This window comes from Quercus suber, unplaced genomic scaffold (genome assembly GCF_002906115.3).
Source record: "Quercus suber isolate HL8 unplaced genomic scaffold, Cork oak 2.0 scaffold_208, whole genome shotgun sequence".
NCBI classification, from domain to species: domain Eukaryota; kingdom Viridiplantae; phylum Streptophyta; class Magnoliopsida; order Fagales; family Fagaceae; genus Quercus; species Quercus suber.
The window spans coordinates 776101-796327 of record NW_027069666.1 but is presented as its reverse complement, the minus strand read 5'-3'; the positions used below and the strand labels follow the sequence as shown (position 1 = coordinate 796327).

The window sequence follows — 20227 nt, the reverse complement described above, 5'->3', positions numbered from 1 at the left end:
GTCTGCTTCCTTAGGTAAGATTTTAACAACAGATAATCTTCGCAAACGACACGTGATAGTTCTTGATTGGTGCTATATGTGTAAAAATTGTGGAGAGTCAGTGGATCATCTTCTTCTTCATTGCCCCATTGCTTGTGAGTTGTGGTTGTTGGTGTTTTCTTTGTTTGGAATCCATTGGGTTATGCCTCAGAAGGTTATTGAGTTGTTTGAGTCTTGGCAGGGTAAGTTTGGTCGACATAGAAATATAGAGCTGTGGAGAATTGTGCCTCACTGTGTGGTATGGTGTATTTGGCGCGAAAGGAATGCTAGAAGCTTTGAAGGGAGTGAACGCTCTATGCTAGAGATTAAGTCTTTTTTTTTACACACTCTCCTCGATTGGAGTGTGGTCTTTTGTCATTTTTCTTGTTCTTCCCTTCCTATGTTACTTGATCATTGTAATCTTGGTTATTGATTTAAGCCCCCATAGTACATTCCCAATGTACTCGGGTTGGCTATTTTTCGTGTTTTAATAAAATTTTCATTACTTATCAAATATATATATATATATATTATAAATGAGGTTAAATGAAATATCAAAAAATGAATTTTTAAATTTTCTAACTTTTCTTATGTAATTTCTACTACTATTAGAGAACATCTCTTTTTTAGTTATGATTAATATGGTTTCCATAGTTAGAGTTTGATTAGTTTTAAATTTAAATTTAGTACTATGATTGTATTTAATTGTTGATTGTTGATTTAATTTTTTTAGTGAATTTAACGGTTTACGTTACTGCACTGTAAAGTTTTTAACGTTCTCCACATGGTAATCTCTATTTTATTTTTTACTTCTCCTTAGAACTTCTTTGTTATCCAATCAATGATTACTATGATGCTTGGTTTTTATTTTATTTTATTTATCTACTCTTTATTACTTTGTATTGGTTTTTTTTCTATATCATATCTCTCTCTCTCTCTCTCTCTCTCTCTCTCTCAATTGGCAACTTATCGTTTTCCAAAATTTGATGATGATCCTATGACTTTAAATATGCATTATTAGTTTTTTTTTTTTTTTTTTAAAATTTTTAAATTTAGTGTTTCTAACTTTATTTTTTTTGTATTTCATTCTTCCTTTGATGCATTGGGTGTGAGAATGAGTGTTTCCCTAGTATTACTCTACTTAATGTGGACAATTTTATTTATTTAATTTAGGCAAAATATTATATTTAAATTTTTAAAATAAAAATGAAGTGAAAATATAAATAATTTAATGATATATATGAGGGATGTGGCTGAATTTAAATGTTAAATAAAATGAAATGAGAAAAAAAAAAAACATAACAATAAACACTAACTTATCCAAATAATTCTATGTAATATAATAATAGTACATTCTTATATACTATTTTTAATTATTTATAATGGAATATGATAATATTTAACAATCAAAGACACAAAACTAAATCCCATCAACCAAAATAGAGTTCTAAAAAATACAAACTTTATCAAGCTAAAATAGAGATGCAAGAAAAATAAAAATAAAAATCCACCAAAAAATTGAGGGAGAAAGAGTGGGAAATAACCACTTTTTTGTGAGAGAAAATTATGTAAAGAATGGAAGAGTGAATGAAAATTTATACCAAGAGGATGACAATAAAAAGAAACAAAATAAAGGAAGATAAAAAGAAAGAGGAAGAGTGATATCAAGGTAGAATGTTTGGGGAGATGAAAAGGTAAAGAGAATGAGAAAGTTGGAGAAAGTGTAAATGTTAAAAAAAAATTACAATTTGATGAGCACAATTTTCTTTTATTTGAATTTAAGTAAAATATTACATTTTTTATTTTTTTAAAACAAAAAGAGAGAGAAAATATAAAAACAAGTTAATGATAAGGAGGATGTGGTTGAATTTCAATATTGAGTAAAATAGGAGAGAAAAAAATTAAGAAAAATTAAATGATATAACAATAAATACTAAATTATCCAAATTATGCTATGTAATGGAATACTATTTTATTTTTATCTACTATCGTTAATTTTTATAATGTAATTGGATAAAATTTAACAATCAAAGAGCAAAAATAATAATAATAACTTAAAACACAAAACTAAATTGTATCAACATAAATTAGAGTTCTTAAAATACAAAAATTTATCAACTTAAAGCGGATATACAATAAACAATAAAAAAAAACCATCAAAACATTGAGAGAGAGAGAGAGAGAGAGAGAGAGAGAGAACATTTTTGTGAGAGAAAACTATGCAAAGAATGGAAAAGAGTGACAAATTTATAGTAAGAGGGAAGGGATAAGAAGAGACAAATAAAGGAAGATGAAGGGAAAGATGAATAGCAATATTAAAGTAGAGGGTAGTGGGGAGATGAAAAAGTAAGGGAAGAATAAAGGTTGAAGAAAGTATAAATATTCAAAAATTAAGTGAATGTAAAAAAATTATAGGAAAATTGGAAATAAAAAAGAAATATATATAAATGTTAAAACTGACAAAGATAAATATGTAAAGTTAATTATCTATTTAATATATATATATATATATATTTGTAAAAAAAAAAAAAAAAGGAATGAATAATAAAAAATAATTATGTGGCGAATGACGTGGCGATGAGGTAGCACAACAGGAGCTTAGTAGTAATAAATGCCACGCTTTAGTTTTTAGTAATATATGAGAAATGCTATGTTTACAACTTTTTTACAACAATTTTACAACAAATCCTAAGTGACAGGTTGTTACTAGTTATTATTGTTGTGACAAAAAAGTAATTTTAGTATTAGTTTCAAATTTGAACTAATAATAACTAACCACCTATTATTTGTTGTAAAAATGTTGTAAAATTATTGTAGACGTAGCATCTCTTGTAATATATAGATAGATATAGATGAGGCAGATCGCCTGGATGGAAGTTGCAACTGTCTTCTTTGGTCCTGCTGCCTACTTTTGCTACCATCATGAACTGCCTGCCTTATCTTGTGTGTATATGTATGTATGTATGAATGTACATATTACTTAATAGAATTCATTCTTAGGTAGAGCCGACACTGCATTTATCATGAACGTTTTTGAATGGATAATGGGTCTACTGATATTAAAAAAATTCACTCTGTGGAGTCTGGAGCATATTTTGTCTTCCTTTGATGTCAATTCCTTCAGTTTAAAATTAAATGCGTACGCTAGTATTGTATCTTTCTTATCTTGTTGAAAAATGAGTAGTTTGTATTGTGTCATGGTTTTTGGTTATTATTGCATTATTTGTTCAAATGTAGAGTATTAAAGCGTTACATATTGAGGACATGGATGTGGTTGTTGAACCTGGGATTGGATGGATGGAGCTGAATGAATACCTGGAGCCTTATGGTCTATTCTTTCCCCTTGATCCAGGTTAGTTTATGATGCACCATTCTTCTAATGTTTTCAATAATAGATGTCTGGGGTGCATTTTTCTTTCAACTCATAGTTGAAATGCTAATTGAAATGTTTCATATCAAGATGGTGTTATAGTATGTCAAATGCGTATGCCTTAGAACTGCGCATTTTGAATGTGCTGTTGAATGAAATCATTCTGTCAGAAGCTGGATAAATTGCAAGTCCTAGAAAACATTCCTCTAGCAAATGCTATTTAGTTGGTTTGTGCTAATTCGTATATAACTTTGGTGGTATCCCACATGACATCCTGTGGAAAGAGTCTTCACATTGGCATTGCTTCCTGAAATGGTATTTGGTATACATTGAAAATTGTGAGTTAGAAATTGCAAGAAAATGATAAACATAAGTTTCTTTATAACATAATAGAAAATTTCATGCAATATTTATGATCATCTATCTTTCCACCTTTCTGTATAGAATTACAATGTGATATCTGAATTCCTTGGAACTTGGCTATGTTAGGTCTTATATTTGAATCTTTCTAGAATAATTAAAAAGACATTTGAAGTATAGCAACAATTAAGTTATTATAAATCTGGACTTAAGGCTGAACCAAGGAGGCAAGTAGTACGTTCTTAGTACTTAAAATGAGGATACAATTAGCCTAATTTAAACTAAAAATAAATACTAATAGCCTAATAACATACTAATAACCTAGTAAACTAGCACGACTCTTATTGTTGAACCATAAAGTCTTTGATATTATGGCACCACATAGCTTAAGTATTATGCTTTTAGAAGCTCTGTTATATCAGAGATGCTACTTAAAACTGTGAAATTTGGGCAGGTGCTTGGTGTTGCCGCTTAGAAGATTACCATTTTATGCGTAAAAAGCTTAAACAGCCCATTTTGTGAAAAGAATTCTCTGCTTTTAGTTTTTCCATATCATTTATGACCAGTGTAGTGTGAAAGTCACTCTGATAAACTTCATTTTTCAATAAATGCACCCGGTGTGTTTAGTTGTGTTCTCAAGTGATTTTGTAATTTGGATTTTCATATGCTTAAAACTTCTTGACTAACAGGGCCTGGTGCAACCATTGGGGGTATGTGTGCAACACGGTGCTCTGGTTCATTAGCTGTGAGGTAGTACCTCTACTTTCTTAATTGTAAATTTTCACATTAGCAGATAATATTGATACTTCAATTTTTTTGAAAAGAAAATGTATGTTAATATATGCAAGTGTTGCCCTAGTAAAGATTCAAAGATTCGATCTCTTGATGGAGTAACATTTTTATACTTGTTTTCATTTTTTATGTTGAATTGGATTTGTTCGTACTATCCCTTGAAATTTTTTTTTTTGCTTTCTTGCTGGAAGTGTTTCTGGATTCAATGCTAGTGTTAAGTTTGTAGATCTGACCCTTCAAGGACTATGTAGCTCCATTATTATCCAAAACCTAATGGTCTTTCTTAACAAAATCATTCAAGTGTGCTAGTGTCACAACTTGAGGAAAGCATTAGCCATATCTACGCTATACCTCAAAAGGGCTAATCACTATTGAAACTCATTGTAATCTCTTATACATCCCAAATTGACCTACTACATGTTCGATATAGGACTTAGCACATGCCTGCATGATAGATTTAGACTCTAAATATACACTCAAATCCACATAATAGGGAGCATTACAATCTCCTTCCATTTAAATCTTCAATGTCCTCATTAGCGCATTGCCTTGTAATGCCTATGAGCCACTTGGTTGTATCAACATGGTTTTGATGTCATTTGTCACGAGCTGGGGCAAGAGCTAACATCTGTGCTATATTGCAAAAGTATTAGTCACAATTGAAGCTCCCCATAATTGCTTGTTAGCCAGATCAACCTAGTTCATGCTTGAAGTGGTACTTAACATGCCCCTGCAACACCATCACACACACAAATCCACACAATCCAGGGAATTAAAGTTGGCAACCAAGTGCGGACCTAGCTCCACTAGCAAGTATTATTTTGCTGCATATTTTCATTCAGAGGATATTCTATATGTGATTAATAATTGTACAGAATACCATATAACTTGTTCTAAAGGATATGCTCTTTTTTTCTTAATAGATTGTCATACTTTCTGTGGGATGCTTGCCATGTAATTTGGTTTTATTATTTATTTCTGTAACTCTTTGATTCAAGACTTGAGTTGTTTCACCCTGTCCAATACTGACAGTAATTTGTGGATACTGGATCCTTTCCTCCATGTGTTTTTATCTTTTGGCAGTGATGGATGTATAATCTCAAAATTGTAGGCGACTCTCATATAACAGGCTATGATCAAAGCATTATGCATTACTTATTTGCCTTTTTAAAGAATAATATATTTTCTGTCTTTTAGTAGGTCCAGGAGTGGCCACTGTTGGTAATGGGGTCCACTTAATAAACATGCATCTGCTTCCATCAGTTCATTCTTGATTTTCTGTCTAAAGGACCAATCAAGTGCATAACCATTTGGCGATTAGAATCTTTTTATTTACCTTTCTTATCTTTTGTCTTTGAAAACTTGAATTTTAATTGTAAAATTTATTTTGGTAACCTAGATGCTTCTCTATTTACATTAAATTTTGTCTAAATAACATAAATGAAAATATATTCTAGAAATAATTTCAGTGGTCTAATTTAATATTGGATCTAATGATTCTATTTTTAGCATGTAGGTATGGAACCATGCGTGATAATGTCATCAGTCTCAAGGTTTGTTATAAAATTCTGAAGTCTAATTCAGCTCCCAAAAGCTGTATTTCTTATGTTGTTTTTGTTCCAGGTAGTTCTTGCCAATGGAGATATTGTCAAGACGGCATCTCGTGCTCGAAAGAGTGCTGCAGGGTTTGTTCTCTTATCTATGTCAATCTATTATTTGATATATTTTCTTTTCTCTGATTATCTTTTTTTCCCTTATTTTTTATTGTTTTTGTTTTGAGTCGTAGTTTCAAAAAATAAATGAGAAAGTTGGTGGGATAAAAATGCAACCGTTAACCAGGCATGCTGTTAACCTTGTAAAAGTCGTATATTGTAGGTATGATCTGACCCGCTTGGTGATTGGAAGTGAAGGAACACTTGGTGTAATAACAGAAGTCACTCTTCGGCTTCAGAAAATTCCGCAGCATTCAGTGGTACTTTGACCTTTTCTTTTTCTGAAGGTGTTTCCTCTTAAAATTATTTCTACTTTGCTACTACTGTTCTTGTCTTGTGATGGTTGGATTTAAATCTTGATTATATAGTTGTTTCGTTATGCAGCCACGATAAGATATATATTTGAATCTTATTATTATTTCTCATTTGAACGTATCTTAAAGTCATTTCTGATCCTTGCTATATTAAGCCTAGGGCTTGTGTGGAGACTTCTCAACTTGTGGGTTTTAAACTTAATTGCATCTTCTCATGTTTCCTATTTCCATGAAAAAAGCTGAAGGATGAGGAATACGTGAAATCTTAGAAAAAGCTTACGCTAAAAAGAAATTGCATTTTATGAGAATTTGAACCATCACAGTATTGATGGTATTTAAAAGTAATCAAGCTTGTTTAATGATGTTGGAGAAGATCTCTTGGTTGTCTCACATTTTTTCACTGTAAACACTGTGGTTCTTGCCACGCTGTTTCTACAAATTTGGTATTCCTAGATAATCATCAAAACATTTGCTTTTGTTCTTAGCATATTCTCAATAGCTACCGCAAGCACCTGTGTTTGAAGTGTTTTAATGGCTATAAACAAGTACCCACTAGTGATAATTCTGTCATGTAGTAGTTAGTATGGTTGCTTGAGGTTTATCCGGGTTTGTCATTTCTAGGGTAAATTAAAATATCTTCTTCCATTTAAATATAGAAATTTTTGTTCGAAGGAACATTGGTATCTTTCTTTATACAACTTCTATATGGTATTGTTATTCTTATATTCTTTTTTTTTTTTTTTTTTTGCGTAGGAGATTCTGTCAGTTATTTATTCTTGCAATCTATATTAACTCTTTTGGTTTTATATTTGTTAGAAGTACGTAGTTAAATGATTAAATTTATTATATTCCAATAACTTAAACTTTTGAGACAATTGGTAATTTAACATGGTATCAGAGTAAGAAATCCTAAGTTTGATTTTTGTCTTCACTCTATCTCCCATTTAAAATGTTAAATTCTCATGTGTGGGGCCCCCATTTATTAAGGGGAAGTTTAAGCTCACACGTGAGGGGGGTGTTAGAATTATGATTAAGTAACTAAATTCACTATTTACTAATAACTTAACGTTTTGGGACAATTGGTAATTTAACAATGTTAATGTAATGCTTATATGCAATTTGAATTCAACAATATTGTAGGTTGCAATGTGTAATTTCCCTTCAATTAAGGATGCAGGTGGGACTTTAGCTTCAGTTATAATTGCAGGTGGGACTATAGCCACGATGATGTCTGGTATACAGGTGGGACTTTAGCTTCAAATTTTGTTTAATTATCAATGCCTTCATGGATATTCTTTTTATAATTGTTAGGTGTCAAGGGTAGAGCTATTGGATGAGGTTCAAGTGAAGGCTATCAATATTGCAAATGGAAAAGATTTTCCTGAAATTCCAACTTTAATGTTTGAATTTATAGGCACAGGTAAATGGGATCCTTGTTCTCTCAATATTTTCTGTTTTTATTTATTTTTGGCTAAATGCAATTTCAAATTGAAACAACCTTTATCATTGAGCTTGCTGCACTTACTAATTGTACACCTGGAAGCCTTTCCTTAATATTAAGACAATTGTAGAATTTGTCTACTTGTACTTGTGGTGGGTTAAGGTTTAGGAGGATTTGTGGATCTAGGGTTTAATAAGAAGGGTCTTGTAGGGAAGAGAAAAGATTTTATTTAGGGTTGGAAAGAGGTAACGATAAATGGAAATTGAATTTCTCCACTATCTTTGAACAATACTCGTGAACAATGATGGAATATCAGAGAGAGAGAGAGAGAGAGAGAGAGAAAGAAAGGAAGAAAATAACAATAAGGTCAACGTGACTCAATATGCAAACACAAATATTGTATTGATTAACTCCATCTACTTTATTGAGCACATTTGGCACAATTATATACAAGGACTCATTCTTGTACTAGTAGTATTAAGAACTCCTTGCTTGACTAGTAGACTAAAAACCTAATAAGGTTATGACTAATAGGGAAAAATAACCTCTCCTAAGGTTTACTAAAATTACATTGACCTCCTCATTATTTCGAAGTGTACATGGACCTCCCTTACTTTTCAAAATAAAGTACACTTACCTCCCCTGTAAATTACTTGGAACATTTTGTCACAATGTCACCCAAATAGCTGCCAGAAATCACAAAAACACATAAATTGGATTGCTAGCAATTCAAAAGAAAGGAAAGTAAAGCAAGAAAGAAGAATAGAATGGCGATGGTGGGTTGGGAGGGTAAAAAAGAAATTTTATTTGGAAGTGGGGGTAAAAGCATAAACTTTTCAATCTGTAATAGAGTTTAGTGGTGTTAAGCTGTAGGTGAGATGAGTGTAGTTTTTTTAACAAGGGAGATTTATGTACTATCGAAACAAGGGGGGAGGTCAGTGCAATTTTCTCTAACTAATAAAAGGCTAACTTGGACTCAAAGAAAATAAAACTTAAGATACATAGGATTGCCTAGAAAATTCTAGACTCAGCTAAACAACCAAAATTCCCTTAATTCGCTGGGTTGCAAAAAAAATTACAGTTTTCCCTTTTGAATACAAAATCAACCATAAATCTTTTAAAAACCCAAATTTAAAAACTGTTTTAACCCTAGGACATAAGGAACTAGACCTTTAAAATCACACAACTTTTATGTCAATTGGACAGCTCACATGGAGCCCATAAAATAAATCTTGAAAAAACAAAACAAATTAATCTTTGATGATTGCATCATTCTCCCCCAGTTAGAAAAAAAAACTTGACCTTGAGCTTCATAGTGCTGAAGTATAAGAACCTTTGAACTTGAAACTTGCACCAATTCTTTATCACCTTAAGAAATATTAAGGATAATAAATTTTTCTTTACCACCATATCATCAAATTCTTATGGAATAATAAAATCAATGCTTAGAAGGCTTTACAACTTAAATCCATCTTGAATTGCTCCATAGCAGTAACACATATCTTCATTGGTCCTGACTTTTCCATGGTCAGCCTCGTGCTCACCTTGCTCCTTTATGGTCTTTATTGTCAATGAAATGCATTTTTTGGGTGTTCTTGAAATTCAACATGTGGTGAATTTTAAAGCTGGATTTCTCTCTTTTAGTGTCACACCTTGATGCGTTATACCAATGCTTGCTTGTGGTTGTGGCAGAAAATTTGCAAGGCTGTATAAATTAGATTTTGATGGGGAATAGCTGTGACGTTTGCCAACAAGTGTGGGGATAAACTGGGGTGAAACTTAGAATATATAATTCCTTCATCAATTGCCGTTTAGCTGAATATTTTTGCAAAATAGTGACTGCTAACTTATCGAAAGTTTGTCATATAGTAGACAAATTTTTTAACACTGCTTCTATGGAACACACCATTTCATTCAATTGTTTTAAATTTTTCTTGGTTTCCACAAAATCTTGAGAAAAGCCTGACTTTGAAAATAGTTCTGCATTAGTGACCACCATCTTGAATGCGAAATTTCATCAAGTGGTTGATAAAAAATTTTAGCAAAGAAATTGTGATAGGATTTTGGTTTTGTTACAAAATTGATATAGGACAAATTGGAGAATTTGTCTACATGTGCTTTTGGTAGGTTAAGGTTTAGGAGGATTTGCGGATTAATGGTTTAGAATGAAGGGTTTTGTAGGAAAGAGAAAGGATTTGATTTAGGGTTGAAAAGAGGTAAAAGGAAATGAAAATAGAATTTCTCCACAATTTGTGAATAGTGCCCATGAGAGAGAGAGAGAGAGAGAGGAAAAGAACAGTAAAACCAACATGCCTCAATACTCACCAAACAACCTTTTAACTCTATCCTGAAACCGATAGTGGAGAATCACAAAACTTTTCTTCAGGCAATAATGGAGGGTGATCGGAGAGAGGGTAGTGGTAGTAGAAAAGGAAAGCAATTAATGCTAGAGTTTCAAATTTCAACCGAATCAAATTTGAGCAATAAAAGCCACGATATACACAATTTGAATGCTGGGAAGAAACAAGCAATGTCTAAGGCTAAATTGTCGGTTGAGATTACAGAGAGCAACAGGGGTGTCAATGATTCACTTTTAACATTGAATGTTGGCCTGACATTGGAGCGTGGGCCAGATGGTGAGTGGGAGGTAAAATGGTCCAAGGTCAAGGAAGTGGGCCGCATAGAAAAACCCAAAGACAAAAACTTTAAGCCTGAAGATAAAAGCCACTCTAAACCCATAGCTCCCTTCAATGCAAAGCCTAAACTTAATCCCAAGCCCATCACACTCTGGCAACCCAAACCAAAGCAAACACTTCAAAATGGCAAGACCCACCCAGGTAACTTGACTTCTGCTTTGAAGAGCTCAATCAGTGATCCTCACAGAGGCGATGTGGATTCTAACTCGGAACTACCTCAAGCTGACTCCCAAAGCTTGTTGAGGCTAGCCCAGTCAATGAAAGCCTCCGATAATGCCGGTATTGACCTTATCAACGCCGATGAGCCCGATAATGAGATTCTCGCTCCGATGAGTCCGATATAGCGTTTCTTAGCTCCAATGAGCCTGATGAGTCCGATGAGTCAGCAAAAACGTCTGATGGTGAAGAGAAATTGCACCGAGACATCCGTTTGGTACTTTAGGAGAATTCTGGCAATGTTAGCAAGAAGTAGGGGAATTCAGAATAGTGAGTGCTTGAACTTCAAGATGGAAGAAGAGTGGCTGTTTCGATTCAAATTTCTTTGCCTCCAGGTGAAGTCACAGAGGTATTGGAAGAGCAACCCCAATTGGCCTTGGTCCCCTTGAAGTGTTCAGATGTTGTGGAGGTGTCATCAGCCCAAGTTGATGAGAATGAAGTACTTGTGGAGAATTGGGTCTTAGACACTTGTTCAGAGTCTTCTGAGCTACCTAATGTAGGGGGTTTGTCACCTCTAAGTGTGGAACCACTAGCCTTTTCTTTACCTTTGGTAATGGAAGGGCAGGAAGTGTTAGGCGTGGAGAATCCAGTGAGGGGAAAAGCTTACTCTAAGTGGTTCCAAAGCAAATTTAAAGGGTTTGATAAGTTCCTGGGTACGTCCCTAAAATGTTTGGAAAATCAAGCAACCTCCTTTTTATAGGCTGTTGAGGCTGAATTACACCATACTGCTGCTTTGGAAAAAAAAATCACGTGATTTGAAGAGTTCTGGAGTGAAAGGTATTAGAGAGCTGAAGGGCCTATTCAGCTTGATTAATTATGGTTCTACCTCAACTAGGCACATTGGTATTAATAGGGAGTGGGCTATTTCTGTTCCTAAATGAATTTGGAGATAATTTCCCAGAATGTCAGAGGATTGAATGAGGTTGGGAAAAGACTTCAGATTCATAATTTGTTGCGTGCATGGAGACTTGATATTGTTTGTTTGCAGGCGACTAAACTTGAATGGATTACTAGAGGAATAGTCAGAAGTATATGGAGCTGTCCATATGTCGACTGGTTGTACTTGGGTTCAAAAGGTGCTTCTGGAGGTATTGTATTGAGGTGGGATCAGAGGGCAGTGGAAAAGGTGGAAGAAGCAGTAGGGCGCTTTTCTGCTTCATGCAAATTTAAAAACATAGGTGATCAATTTAAGTGGGCTTTTACATGTTTATATGGGCCAAATTCGAACAAGAGGCGTAGGAAGATGTGGGAGGAACTGACAGGGCTGATTAGTTAGTGGGATGTGCCATGGTGCCTAGGAGGTGACTTTAATATAATTCGCTTCCCATTGGAAAGATTAGGGGCTACAACTTATACTCGAGCTATGTATGAATTTTCGGATTTTATCTCTCTTTATGGGCTGATGGATATACCTATGGAAGGAGGCCTTTATACTTGGTCCAACAATTCCTTTGCCTCTAGAATAGACCGGTTTCTTTTCTCTCCGCTTTTGGCGGATCATTTCACTCTATTTGCACAGAGAAGGTTGTTTAAGGTATTTTCAGACCACTACCCAATTCTGTTGGAGGGGGGGAGTCATTGAAGAGGTAGAACTCCTTTTCGTGTTGAAAACATGCAGTTGAAGGCGGAGAATTTTGTTGATAAAGTGAAAACCTGGTGGGCATCCTATTTGTTCCAAGGCAATCCGAGTTTTATACTAGCCAAGAAGTTGGCAGCCTTGAAGTTGGACCTAAAAGAATGGAACGAAGTGGAGTTTGGCAATGTCACTTTAAAGAAACAGCAGTTATGGAACAAATTGAATGACTTGGATGTTAGAGAAGAGACTCAACCTTTAACAGCTGAGGAGAAGTTAGAACAAGTTAATTTTCGTACTGAGATTGAAAAGCTTACTCTTTTAGAAGAGATTAGTTGGAGTCAGAAGTCTAGGATGCTACACTTGAGGGAGGGGAACACAAGTACAAAATTTTTTCATAGAATGGCTAATTCCAATAGAAGAAATAGTGGTATTGAGAGTCTTATGGTTGATGGAACCTTGTCTTTTGATCAAGGTATGATTGTTGATTGTATTACTCAATTCTTTATGAACTTATACTCGGAGCAACAAGTTGTTCAACCTTTTCCAGAAGTCTTGGTATTTCTTAGGATATTCAGTGATAATGCTGATTGGTTAGATAGACCCTTTGAGGAGGCAGAAATTTTTGACGTCATACAGAATTTTAACCTAATGGGTTTCCAATGGCCTTCTTCCAAGCATGTTGGGGTATTCTCAAAACTGATCTTATGGCTGTATTTCACCATTTTTTTGCTAAAGGTCAGTTTGAGAAAAGGTTGAATGCAACGTTCATCACTCTCATCCCTAAAAAAAATCCAACAATTGAAGTCAAGGATTTTCGCCCCATTAGTCTTGTTGAGGGGGGGGGGGGGGTTATAAAATCATTGCTAAGGTCTTAGCCACTAGACTTTAATCCAACAATTGAAGTCAAGGATTTTCGCCCCATTAGTCTTGTTGAGGGGGGGGGGGGGGTTATAAAATCATTGCTAAGGTCTTAGCCACTAGACTTTGCACGGTCATGAAAGATATAATTTCTCCTTCTCAAAATGCTTTTGTGAGGAACAGGCAGATTCTTGACCTTGTGCTTATTACTAATGAATGCCTCGACAGTAGAGTGAAAACTAATTTGCTAGGGATACTTTGCAAATTAGATGTTGAGAAGGCTTTTGATCATGTCAATTGGGGTTGTCTTATGCAGTTACTAGAACGGAGTGGGTTCTCTGTAGTGGATTTTCTTTTGTATATCTACAGTTCGCTTCTCTATCTTGATAAATGGCACTCCTTGTAGGTTTTTTGAGACAAGGTGACCCATTGTCTCCTTTGTTGTTTGTCTTGGTGATGGAAGCCCTTGGAAGAATGTTGGATAAGGCTGTCCATGATGGTCACATGTCAGGCTTTGGTGTAGGTTGTTTAGAGGGAAAATCTTTGGAGGTGTCACATCTGCTCTTTGCGGACGACACTTTAATTTTTTGTGATGCTGATTTGGATTAGGTTTTATTTCTCCGTATGATTCTCATTTGGTTTGAGGCGGTTATGGGTCTGAAGATAAATTTGGGCAATTCAGAGATAAATTTGGGCAATTCAGAGCTAGTTCCTGTTGGTATGGTGCATAATCTTGACTTATTGTTGAATGTCCTTGGTTGTAAACAAGGTACCCTTCCAATGAAATATTTAGGCATTCCTTTGGGAGCTAAATGCAAGGATAAGACAATTTGGAACCCAATTCTGGAGAAGATAGAACAGAGATTAGCAGGATGTAAACGTTTGTACTTATCCAAGGGAGGTAGAGTCACTTTAATTAAAAGCATTCTATCTAATTTACCCACTTATTTTCTATCTTTATTTCCTATTCCTGCTTCTGTGGCTAACCGAATTGAGAAACTTCAGAGGGATTTTTTATGGGGTGGCATTGGTGATGAACCAAAATTCCATTTGGTTAAATGGGCTACTGTTTTCACTCCCATTGCTTCGGGTAGTTTGGGGATAAGAAATGTAAGACTTTTTAATGAAGCTTTGCTTAGGAAATGGCTATGGGAGATTTGGGATGGAGAGGGCTGCCCTTTGGAGGCAAGTGATAGCCGTGAAATATGGTTGTGAATGGGGTAGTTGGTGTACTAGGCCTACTAATGGTCCATATGGTGTTGGCTTGTGGAAAAATATTAGTCGGGGATGGCCCACTTTCTCTCGCCACATTCTATATGATACTGGGGATGGGTCTAGGGTGAAATTTTGGCAAGACCGTTGGTGTGGTGAAACATCTCTTGCAGTCAGCTATCCTAAATTATTTATATTTTTCCGAGATCAAGAGGTTAGTGTGGCTGAGGTTATGATGTTTGATAACGGAATCTTGTTTTGGGATGTAAGTTTCTTTAGGGGTGTGCATGCTTGGCCAGTTTCATGGATACCATATATGGTGCGTTGATTAAAGGGCTTGGTGAGGATAAGATGTGCTGGAAATCTGTTAAAGAGAAGGGCTTCATGGTTAGGGATTATTACAATCTCTTAGTTGGCTTTAATGTCTATTACTTTCCTTGGAAAAGCATTTGGAAGCAGAAGATTCCTTTTTGAGTAGTTTTCTTTGTTTGGACTGTTGCTTTAAGGAAATGCTTAACGATTGACAATTTACAAAGAAGGAAGGTTTGGATATTAGACTGGTGCTACATGTGCAAGTGTAATGGGAAATCGGTTGATCATCTTTTTCTTCATTGTTCGGTTGCAATGGATATGTGGGCTATGGTGTTCAGGTTGTTTAGAGTGAGCTGGGTTATGCCGCAATTTGTAATGGGGCTTCTAGCATGTTGGCAAGGCAGTTTTGGCCATCATTGAAATAGGTATATATGGCTTATGGTTCCCCATTGCTTATTGTGGTGCCTTTGGAGGTAGAGAAATAGTCGGTGCTTTGAAGATAAGGAGAGATGCCTTTGTTTGGACTGTTGCTTTAGGGAAATGCTTAACGATTGACAATTTACAAAGAAGGAAGATTTGGATATTAGACTGGTGCTACATGTGCAAGTGTAAAGGGAAATCAGTTGATCATCTTTTTCTTCATTGTCCGGTTGCAATGGATATGTGGGCTATGGTGTTCGGGTTGTTTGGAGTGAGCTGGGTTATGCCGCAATTTGTAATGGGGCTTCTAGCATGTTGGCAAGGCAGTTTTGGCCATCATTGAAATGGGTATATATGGCTTATAGTTCCCCATTGCTTATTGTGGTGCCTTTGGAGGGAGAGAAATAGTTGGTGCTTTGAAGATAAGGAGAGATGCATATCAGACTTGAAGCTATTTTTCTTTAGAACTTTAATGGATTGGTTGGTTGCATTGCGGAACCAATCCTTTTCATCCTTTCTTGATTTCTTAGATTCTTGTAAATTTTGTTCTTGATTGTTTGACCCCTTGTACACTCCCTGTGTACTAGGGTGTTCCATTTTTTTGAGATCAATAAACTTTTACTTATCCAAAAAAAAAAGGACTACTAGTTTTACTAATGAACTAAACAACCTAATAAGGTAGTGACTAATAAAAGACTAACTTGAAATCAAAGAAATACTACCTTAAATATGTAGAATCTCCTAGAAAATTCTAGACTCAACTAAACTATCAAATACCCTTAATTCACAAGATTGCATAAATTACAATTTTTTCCATTTTAAAATAAAATTGACCATTAGTTTTTTAATATGAACGAATATTAAAAAATGTTTCAACGCTAGGACACATAACTAGACCTTTAAAATCATTTGACCTTTACTTCAATTGGACTGCAAACATGGATTCCATGAAATAAATCTTGGATAGACAAATTTGCAAAGTAGTCATTGAATCAATTTAATCATCCACGACTGCACCACAGAACCAACATGATTTGATGATTGATGAGTTTAAATTAGTGTTAGCTACAGAAATTGATGCTATACAGGAGGTAATTAGTTTATGCTAGTAATCACTAGTAAGACAACAGATAGTATTGTCATTATGACACAAGCTCTAAATCAACCCCCCCTCCCCTAAAAAGAGGAAATTATCCGGAACAAAATGATCCTTGTTTTTATTATTCTGGAAAAATGCATCACCATTTCCCATAGAAAGCTACACCTATTGCCATCTTCTTCATTACCTTTTTTGATTCCTAATTTATTTCTTGATTACTATTATTAGAGGCTTATGCACGTGAGCAAACACAAATTGTTCAGAAGATTGTTGCAGAGCACAATGGCTAAGATTTTGTTTTTGCAGAAGATCCTGAAGCTAAAAAGGAGCTTTGGAAGGTAGTGGTTACTCAGTTGATGTTCAGTGAGTGGAATTTTGTTATATCTCTTTCTTCATGTTGACATATAAATAAACCCCATACTTCAGAAAACTCACCATGGAACTAATTATTTTATCAAAATAATACGTTGTCAGAATTCAGGTAATACTACAAGTTTGGCTGTTTACTTCAAATAGAATTTGTGGCTGTTTCATTTCGATTCCTTACATGAACCTGTCTCACACTACTCTGCTCCACTGCTTTAATTTTATGTCTAAATTAGATAATGTTTCTATTAGGAAATGTGGATTATAGACTCAAGCATGCACTGGTACCCCATCTCCCAACTGCTTTACATCCATAAAATTTTGCAACAGAGAATAAGACCTTGCTAATATATATATAGAGAGAGAGAGTTGAGGAAACTGTTGAAAACTAGAATTACTTTCCAAGGAATATTATTCATATATAATTTTGAGCTTTTGGCTGCCATCTATATTTTCTGTAGTATTACTTTATACTTCTGGAATGTCAAACAGTGTTCTTTGTTTTGTTTGGAAGAGACATACCTGCATAAAGGTAAGACTTTACTTTACCCTATGTTTGGATTGGGGGAGATGGAGGGAGAGGAGAGGGAAGTAGAGGGGGAGGTGGCTGGAAATTCCAGCCACCTTCCCCTTCCTCCCATTCTATTTCAAACAGACCCTTAATGGATAGATCTTACACTCAATTTTACCTGTTAGTGCATGCATGCACATAGATATATGGACATGCATAGTGCATTTAGATGTCTCTTAAGTTGCATAAATGCAAACCTGAAACCTCACCAAAACTGTTAGGAACCTGGTAGTTCCCAATGGGGATGGATGGGAATTATAGGGGAATTGTAGAGAAATTGACTAATTTGAGGTAGTCACCTTCCATAGAGAAATAAAGAGATTAAGAGAGAGAGAGATGCATTAATGCACTTAAGCAATGAGTTAGTTTATTCTTCAAGTCATATTTAATGTTGAATTACAATTATATATTTATAGGAGACTAGCTCTAATGTCATTGGCTCACATGGCTTAAGATAATTGGCTAGTTAATTTAACATATGCTTTGTGAATTAAGTAATGTGTTAAATGAGCTACATGTGCTCAAATCTTAAGTAATTCATCCTAATCTCAACGAACTAGCTACCTAACTAAAAGGATTACAACAATTATTTCATATTCCTAACAAAAACATACAAGAGATCAGGTTGATTTCCATAACTCTCAGATCAAAACCCAAGCGGCCTGTATGGTCATGTTGAATTAGTATGATATTGGTTTTTAACTCAAACTGCAGCTTGTTTTCCTAATTATTCTCAGTTAGATCCATTTATTTATTTTGTTTGATAAGGTCTCTCTGTTCAGAGGTTTTATCCAAATGGTCCTCATTGCCGTTCTCCATATTTTCTAACTCAAAGTTTTAATGACATGAAGATAAGGAAGGAGGCACTATGGGCTTGCTTTGCAATGGAACCTAATTTTGAGGCAATGATTTCGGTCAGTTGACATCAATGGATTTTAGTTACAGTTTTATTTGCTTCCTTATACTCTCAAGGACCCTCTTTGCTTTTTGTTTGTTTTAGTTCTATAACTTTTGATTTTTGCAGGATGTATGTGTTCCTCTCTCGCACCTTGCAGAATTGATATAAAGGTCTAAACAAGAGCTGGATGCATCACCACTGGTCTGGTATGTCTGATCAGAATGGCTTTCTTTTTTTCTGGACAAGTTAAATTAGAGCATTTTATGTTCCTGTAGTAATGTGGTTAGTCAAATGACTGATGCTCACAATACATATGCCTCTGTTCCTATTAACAGCACAGTTATTGCTCATGCTGGTGATGGAAATTTCCCCACAGTGATTCTGTTTGACCCTAACATTGAAGAACACCGGTCGGAAGCAGAGAGACTTAACAAATTTATGGTCCTTACTGCATTGTCAATGGAAGGTATGCACTCTAATATTTAACAAACTTACCAAATCCTTTTTAAGGACGAATGTTCATGGTTATCTGTAACATTAATTATTCTATAAAGGCTCTTTGTCTGTGGTGATTCATAATCCCATAGTGCTTATCTTTCATACGTTCATCTAGTATTTCTGCATACATGCAGTAATCTGAAGTTAATGCTATCTTGAGTGGTTTCCATTCTGAAAAATTAGAACATGACCTGAAAAAGCAAGTTGTGGTGCTAATGAATGGTTTCTTTGACAACTAAGCAGGAACATGTGCTGGTGAACATGGCGTTGGCACAGGGAAAGTGAAGGTAACTCATTCAAATCTTCAGACATGTAGGCCATTTAATACAATACTCAGGCAACTTCTAAAATGCATTGGTTATCAACTTCAGTATCATGCCCATATTTTGATATCTAAAACAATGAGTTTGCTCTCAATTTCATGCTTTGGCACTTCCCTAGCTGGCCAATGGCATGGTTATTAGGATAAATGGGACAATTAATTAAGAAAGTACATCCGGAAAGCATAGCTTTCACCATGATAATTTAATAAATTAGAGTATTGATGCTCCATAGATTGGTCTTCCTTTCAGAAGGTCAATTTTACACTATGAGGACTATGGCAAGACCAAAATATTTATGATGCTTCTCATTTTGGTTGGTGCTTTATCCTGAGATGACCTTAGTCTACATAAGTTACCGGGATTAGCCACTCAAATTCGCCTGTTCAGTGTTATTTGACAATGTAGACTGTTTTGATCCTGAGATGACCTTAGTGTACATAAGTTACCGGGATTAGCCACTCAAATTCAAAGACTAAATGGCCTGTTCAGTGTTATTTGACAATGTAGACTGTTTTGATTGGATTCTTTACATTTCCTCTTTTCAGTATCTTGAGAAAGAACTTGGAGTGGAGGCTTTGAGGACAATGAAAAGAATAAAAGCTGCTTTAGATCCCAACAGTATTATGAATCCAGGAAAGCTTATTCCTCCTCACATTTGTTTCTAAAGAGCTCCCCACCCTTCTTTGCTCGCGCTTATATGCACGTCCACGCCTACCTTGTCAGATGCGTGCACATCCTATCTATACATTTCATGTGTTGTACCTATAGGGCTATAAAATCTTCACTGTATATTATGGGCAATAATGGGTCATGAACTCGGTCAATGGCTATTGCATCAGGCCTTTCATAGTACGTGTACCTCTTGTTCTCCTGCTATATATATATATATATATATATATATATTGTGACAAAGGAAATTTAAAAATTTCTAGTTATTTTAATAATTTTGCTCCCTTCTTTGGAGTGACCTTAAATATTTGTTGAAGAATAGTTTTATGTGTGTTGTGTTCGCGTGCGTGCATGTTGAAGGGAAAGACCCCATCTGCTTGGATGGAGATGAGAAAGAGAGGTGATTTTTGTGCCATTCTGAATCCACTTATCTTTTTGTGGTTTTGCTCTCTGATTATCCTTGAGAGGTTTGTCACATGATGGAAACAAGCTCTAGATTAGTATTT

At 35.0% G+C, this 20227-nt stretch overlaps 1 pseudogene; it reads left to right on the top strand.

The window, feature by feature from the left end:
- LOC112031919 (D-lactate dehydrogenase [cytochrome], mitochondrial-like) overlaps positions 1–20005 on the top strand; it is a 28241-nt pseudogene extending 8236 nt beyond the window's left edge.
- The last annotated feature ends 222 nt before the right edge of the window (positions 20006–20227 follow it).